Here is an 8,114-nt window from a genome sequence, read left to right on the forward strand (position 1 = left end):
CTCATTGTTATTATTTCAACAAATAAAAAAATAAAATTTTAGAAATAAACTAATTAATTTCTTTTTGGCGAAAAATTAAACTAATCAATCAGAAAGGGAAAAGAAATTATCTATAGGGTGAAGAGTCCATAATTTTGGGAAATTTTGTAATTAGATCTGTACTACAAACAGAGTTACCAAAGGGGATGAAAACAGAGGAATTGGATTCTTGGAAAAATATTGAAGCGGCCATCCTCTTTTGTAAAATGAAACATTGTTGAGTAGAGATTTATAGTGCATGTGGGATGCTGAGTGTGACACCTATGCCACTCAAATTGTATTGGACATCCATAAAGCAAAATTAAATACAGATTTCATATCAATGAACTTCTTTCTGATTTCCCAAAATAATAAAAATGGGGTGTTTGTTAGGTTTGGACTTTGGATGATTGAATCTACTTTAATGTTATCATTGCTGCCTTCTTCTTCACTTTTTATCACAAATTTGACCACTAATACTTATATATTTTGTCAAAATGACCGTAATTATATTTTAAGTCTTTTTTCAAACTGTTTTTCTAATAGATTTGATAAAAGTATCTTTAAAAAATTTAACGGGGATAATGTAGAATATTTTTAATGAGATGTAATTTATTATTTAGGTAACTTGATAAGATAATTACATGTGAAAAATAATAAAATAAATAAATCATACATAAAATTAATAAAATAACTCTTAATTTGAAGAAAAAAAACATAATTATCTAAAAAAAATGTTTCAAAATAAATGCATAAGTTTGTTAACTGAGAGGTTTAAAAAAGATAATTAATAAATGCATTCATTTTGAAACATTTTTTTAAGATAATTACATTTATTTTCTTTAAATTAAGAGTTATTTTTGTAACTTCAAGAATTATTTATTTATTTTATTATTTTCCACATGTAATTATTTTATTGAGTTATCTAAGTAATAAATTATATCTCATTAAAAATATTCCACATATGAAATTCCACATCATCTCGTTAAATTTTTTTAATGGTACTTTCATCATATCTATTAAAAAAGTAATTTAAAAAAATAAAGGTTGATGGCTAAAAAAAGTTTAAAAATACAATTAGGAGCATTTTAATAAAACATGTATAAATATTAGTGGTCAAATTTATCATTAAATTTTATATTTAACTAGATTTTTTATAAGGGCAAAGAGAATTAAGCACAATGTCACTCACAAAAAGAAAAGCACATTAACTTCATATATTTTCCTTGTGGTTTACTTTATTATATTATAAATGGCGTGCTGGCTTTCTTTTTTTTTCCTTTTAGCCAATTCTGTGAAGAAGGTAGGCTTCAGTGCCTTTCACTCATTTGATTAGTTTAATATAATAATGAGTTTATCAAGTCTTTCTTCGATCATTAGTAATTAATTAACTAACTTTTCAATATGACTAGGGCTGTTGGTACCCAAAAATTTTAAAAAAAATATATGATTTTTCACATTTTCATAATTTTTCAATTTTCATAATTTTCTTAGATAATACTCATTTTGGCTCTGTACATTGTTTTTTTTTCCCTTTAAATATAATTTAAGAGCATAAAAGCACCATTTAATTCCATCCTACATCTTCGAAAGACAAACATGATTGATATAAATTGTTATATTTTAAATACTGGATGATTTTCTAAAAAAAAATTGGATAATACATAGATTGAAATAATAAATACTTAATTATAAAATAAAATATTTAAAGAGTGTAGCTAATTAAACTGGAATGAGGAATAAGAGAGATGAACATACACTAATTTATTATCAAGAAAAATCATGAAAAGTTATGAATTTAAAAATAAAATTCTACTTTAATTAAAAATAAAAAAAAAGTATTTTTTAGAAAGATATGCATTATATTTTTAATATATAATTGAACTAATTAATGAAAAATAAAACATTTGTATATCTCATTTTAAGAAAAATCTGGCAGCGCGAGATGATATTGCTAATAAAATACAAAATGCAAAGTGGTCCATGAAAAGAAAATAATACTGAAATTGAAATTAATGTGTATAATAGTGGGTAGTTGATGAAATAGAGCATTCCTTTAATTTCAACCACTATGGCTAACATCACAAAGAAAAATGCTCCGACATTGGTTCAATATGAAAGACCGGTATAATTGGAAATTGGAATCTGATAATGAGCGATGGCAATGGATATATCTCACTTCACACCAATTATGTCCTGTAATTTCCAGTTATTATTAAGATAATTACGTATTTATTTTCTAAATTATTAAGAAATATTTATTATTTATGATTTCTTTTTTTACCAACAATACATCAAATAATAATACGTAACTAAAAAAATATTTAAGTTTGCTAATATTCCATTTTAAATAAACTGTGTAGCTGTTATACTTACTGGGAATTTAAATTTAACAGATTTTCATTTCATTATAACCTTTATGAAATAAATAAGAGAATTAACAAATAGGAGGTAAACTCCTAGTCCTAGTTCAATCAATGTGGAGATGAAAAATAGGTTAGATAATGACGGAAAACATGCATGAACCAAATGGAATTTACTATTTAGTCTAAGGGTGGGTTTGGATGGGCGGTGTGTTTATTTGCAGTTAGTGTAAAAACAGCGGTGGTGGTGAGATTAGATACTGTAGCGTGAGACAAAAAGTAAACTAAACGCACCGCACCCAATCGCTCATCCAAACCCACCCTAAGATGGCAGGCTAATGCAATCAGCAAGAAATGGATCGACAGAAATAAATGCAATGCTGTTCTCCAGTCTCTTTGATTTCACTGATTATTGTGAAATGCGATGGTGCAATTTGAGTTTTTTTTGGGTATGTGAAACGTTATAGTACATTTTGATTTTTGAAATCAAGTTGGATTATATTTTAATAAGAAAATAAACATCTTTTAATATTTATTGTTTTCAATTATAAAATTTAAAATAAAAAAATTGTACTTGAAATTATTATATACGTTGTGGCTTGGTCCGATAAATATCGGTAAATTAATTAATGTTTATAAATGGGGTGAAATTAAAAGAAAATTTCAAGGGTCCAAATTAAATTGTAATTTTTATAATAATAAAAATATAATTTCACCATTTTAATAGTCTATATCTTTATAATTTTTTTTATCATGTAATTTTATTTTTATTAATTTAAAATTTTAAAAAGTTTAAATGAAAAAAAATCATATTAGGAGGCGGAACTGCCTACCAGCCCTCCTAATTACGCCCCTATCTAAAATTGGTATAAAATTTCTCACGTAAATTGGAAAAATAAAAACAAAAGCTAAACTGAAAGAAAGAAAACCAATTGTTTGAAATAATCTAGATTTCACTGGGAAAAAGAAATAAACTAGATTTTGGATCAATTTTCAGGCTTCTACAACATAAAAAGAAGGATTTGCAACACAAGCCAAAGCTAAGCAAGCTAATTAGAACAAACTTCAATTTTTTGAAAATAAAAATAGTAAATTCATGAATTTGATAATTAGATTTATTTAAATAATTATATTTTTTCTTCAAATTGACAGTTGAAATTAACAATTAGATGTATTTTAATATCTGAAATTAATTTTCATTAATATTTAATGATATAACACTCTAATATTGTTCCATATGATTATTTAAAATTAAAAAAATACAATTTTAAATTTCAAAAACTAAAATTAACATAATTATCAAATTCAGGAAATCGTGAAAGGTTTTAGATCGGGGGCTTTCATTTCTTTTTTGTTTTTTGTTTTTGCTTTTAATGCGGTTTGGCTGCCCTAGGCGCTGTTTAGTTACCCAATGGTTGGCCTACACGTATGGTCAGATGGTAACTGATTTCTTCTCCAAGTGTATCTATAATGAAATATGTAGTTTAATAGTCAAAGCAAAACAGTACAATGATAATTAATGGAACAAATTCGGAATTGTTTTTAAATTATTTTCCGATAATTGTTCAACAGATTTCCCTGCCTTAACATAATAAAGACAACTCCAAGCATCTTATTATTGGTCCCCCAAAAATTGCAATCCCCTCCAACATTCTTCCAATTTCCTTTATTCACTTCAATTACGCAAGAATCCAGGAATACGATTCGGGATAATCTTATATTAACATTATCGATTATATATTTTTATTGTAATTTTTTTGGAAGCTTTAAAATTTTAAAACTTTTAAAAGAAATTATTTTATAAAAGATAAATATATTTATATATTTAAATTTTAAGACGGGTTGGTGGTCTTTTTTTTTTGTTGGATTTGAAGAATAAAATTTATCATGAAAGTGAATATCCCCCACCTGCCCTTGTATCCGCCACCAAAACTTCTTCTATTTCAAGTAATAATCTCATTATGATATGTAGATATTTATTCCTAATTAGTGTTCGCATTATTCTGATCATTGTTTTCTTTTTCCTTTTTAAGACACGAGTAACTTGGTATGTCCAAACATATAATTAGTAAAAATTATATTGATTAGAATTACAAGAAATGAGTATTTCAGAAGTTCCACTTTTCACGATTGATGTACACTCCTCTTTTTTTCCATTTTGTTTTACTATATTCATTTAACTCAATATATATATTATAAAAGCAAACTTACATGACGTGACGATAGATTCGAAAGGGTATTTCTGTTGGGAAGAAACCGAACAACCGAAACAAAGCGAAAGCACAACCGGTATTCTTTCTCTCCTTATAACTCCTGTAAAAAATTATGGCAAGCACAATAGCACAAGATATGTTCTCTAGCAACCTTAATCAACCACAAATCAACTAATGCAACCACAACAAAAATAAATAGAGACACCGATATTTTTATGTGGAAAACCCCTTTAAATCAAGGGTAAAAACCACGGGACTTTAGAGTCTGATCAAGAGTTCCACTATCATCAAATGTTCAACTACAATATCACAATATCAAGCCTACAACAAGCATTCAACTCCAACAAGGCTAACAATATATAATCTTTAGCAAAAGAGAGAAAAATGAGAGAATATCACCAAAAACGCAGCTGCTGAAAAATGGGCATTTTCGATGCTACAAGACTCGGATGAAAAATCCAACCGTACAAAGTCAAGAACACCTTATCGACTAGTTGCTGTCCAAAAATCAGCTCAATCGAACCACGAATGAACCTTCGATCGAAGAGTTGATCACTGCTGCACCAAACTTGAAAAACTGAAATTTTCTTCTCTCTTTCTCTCTGTTTTAATTTGAGATTTTTTTTTGTTTAGCTCTACAAAAATTTTTGCCCACATCACCCGTTAAAAGCCCCCCAAAAATGGCTTTTGACAAAACCAAAAAGAGACAATAAAATGTGGCAGAAATTATGGGTTTCCCACATAGTGGGACCCACACCTAACAAATCTCCCCCTCCAACTATGTGGGGAATGCCTCCATACCGGAGGTCAAACAACATGCTTCAAACTTTCCTCTTGGTAAGGCCTTCGTCAACATATCAGCACCATTATCATTAGTGTGTATCTTCTCAAGCTCTAACAGCTTAGCTTCAAGAACATCTCGTATCCAATGGTACCTCACATCAATATGCTTAGATCTAGCATGAAAAGTTGAGTTCTTACCAAGATGAATAGCACTCTGGCTATCACAGTACAGGACATACTTCTCCTGAGTAAAACCAAGCTCATGCACAAACTTCTTCATCCAAAGCATCTCCTTACACGCTTCGGTTGCTGCAATGAACTCTGATTCGGTGGTGGACAATGCAACACAGTTTTGCAGTCTCGATTGCCATGCCACAGCTCCCCCTGCATAAGTGATTAAGTAACCTGAAGTAGATCTCCTCGAGTCAATGTCTCCGGCCATGTCTGAATCTGTATACCCAACAAGAACAGGTTTCTCATTGCCGAAACAAAGTTTCATGTTGGAAGTGCCACGAAGATATCTCATAATCCACTTCACTGCATTTTAATGCTCTCTGCCTGGATTAGAAAGAAACCGACTAACTGTACCAACGGCATAAGCCAAGTCTGGTCTCGTGCAAACCATTGCGTACATCAAACTACCCACGGCTGAAGAGTAAGGAATTTTCTGCATCTCTTCCTTCTCCTTTTCTGTGGAAGGACTATGTTTAACACTCAATTTAAAGTGCATAGCAAATAGAGTATTCACCGCTTTAGCTTTGTCCATACTAAACCTTTGAAGTACTTTCTCAATGTACCTCTCTTGTGATAACCATAATTTCTTGGCCTTTCTATCACGTGTCAGTCTTATGCCAAGAATTTGCTTTGCTGGCCCCAAATCCTTCATTGCAAAGGATTTACTCAACTCTTGTTTCAACTTCTCAATTCTAGAAGCATTCTGACCAACAATAAGCATATCATCAACATAGAGCAAAAGAATAATAAAATCATCACCAGAGAATCTCTTAACAAACACGCAATGATCAGAAGTAGTCTTCTTGTAGCCTTGCTCCCCCATAACAGACTCAAACTTCTTGTACCATTGCCTTGGAGCTTGCTTCAAACCATACAAGCTCTTCTTCAATCTGCACACATAGTCCTCTTTCCCTTGTGCAACAAAACCCTCTGGCTGCTCCATGTAAAGCTCTTCTTCCAAGTCACCATGAAGAAAAGCAGTTTTCACATCCATTTGTTCAACCTCTAGGTCATAACAGGCTACCAAACTCAGTATAGTTCTGATAGAGGACATCTTCACAACCGGAGAAAATATTTCTTCAAAATCAACCCCTTTTTTTTTAGTATAACCCTTGACGACCAATCTAGCTTTGTATCGTGGAGATGAAGACTTCTCTTCTTGCTTCAACCTGTAAACCCACCGATTATTCAAAGCTCTTTTGCCCTTAGGCAGTTTCACCAATTCAAAAGTATGGTTCTCATGCAAGGATTGAAGTTCGTCTTTCATCGCTTCAACCCACTGATCTTTGCATTCACTCTCCATAGCCTCTTCATAACATTCAGGTTCTCCCCCGTCAGTCAAAAGAACATATTCATCAGGAGAATACCTGACAGAAGATCGTCGATCTCTGGAAGACCTTCGAAGTGGAACTGCTGGTGGAGCTATAGGTGTTTGTTGTTGATCATTCACAACATCATCCATGGGATTATCAAAGTCACCTATAGTCTGATGGTCACCACTAACATCACCATGCACATCATCCTGGATAGGATCTGGTGAAGAGTCTAGGGGAATCGGATTCACATCGATCAAGTCACCACTACCTTGTGAATCCACTTTTTCTGTCTTATCAATGTCATCAATGGTCTGATCCTCAATGAAGACAACATCTCTGCTTCTCACGAGTTTCTTCTGAACTGGATCATAGAGTCTATAACCAAACTCACCATCTAGACCATAACCAATAAAAATGCATTGTCGAGCCTTGGCATCCAACTTGGATCTTTCATCCTTTGGAACATGAACAAATGCTTTACAACCGAACACACGTAGGTGATCATATGACACGTCTTTACCAAACCAAACTCTATCTGGCACATCACCTTTCAAAGGAACACTAGGAGACAGATTTATCACATGTGTCACTGTATTCAAAGCTTCAGCCCAAAACGATCTTGGTAACTTTGCATCTGACAACAAACATCTGACTCTCTCAATCAATGTTCGGTTCATTCTTTCAGCTAACCCATTTAACTGTGGAGTCTTTGGTGGTGTTCTCTGATGTCTGATTCCCTGTCGCAGACAATACTCATGAAACGACCCTGTGTACTCGCCACCATTATCAGTACGAATGCACTTCAACTTCTTCCCAGTTTCTCTTTCAATTGATGCTTGAAACTGTTTAAACACCTCAAAGACTTGATTTTTAGACTTCAAAGTGTAAACCCATAGCTTTCTTGAACAATCATCAATGAAAGTCACAAAGTAAAGTGCACCACCATGTGATCTTACTTTTATCGGACCACAAACATCTGAATGAACCAACTCTAGCAACTCTGATTTCCTATGAGGAGGATGGCTTCTAAATGAAACTCTTCTCTGCTTTCCTACTAGACAATGAGCACAATTCTTCAGTGTAGCATTCTTTAAACCCGAAAGTTGATTCTTCTTCGCTAAACAGCTAAGCCCCTTCTCACTCATGTGACTGAGTCGTTTATGCCACAACTCAATTGAGCTGTCATT

The sequence above is a fragment of the Gossypium hirsutum genome, chromosome D05, assembly GCF_007990345.1.
Source record: "Gossypium hirsutum isolate 1008001.06 chromosome D05, Gossypium_hirsutum_v2.1, whole genome shotgun sequence".
NCBI classification, from domain to species: domain Eukaryota; kingdom Viridiplantae; phylum Streptophyta; class Magnoliopsida; order Malvales; family Malvaceae; genus Gossypium; species Gossypium hirsutum.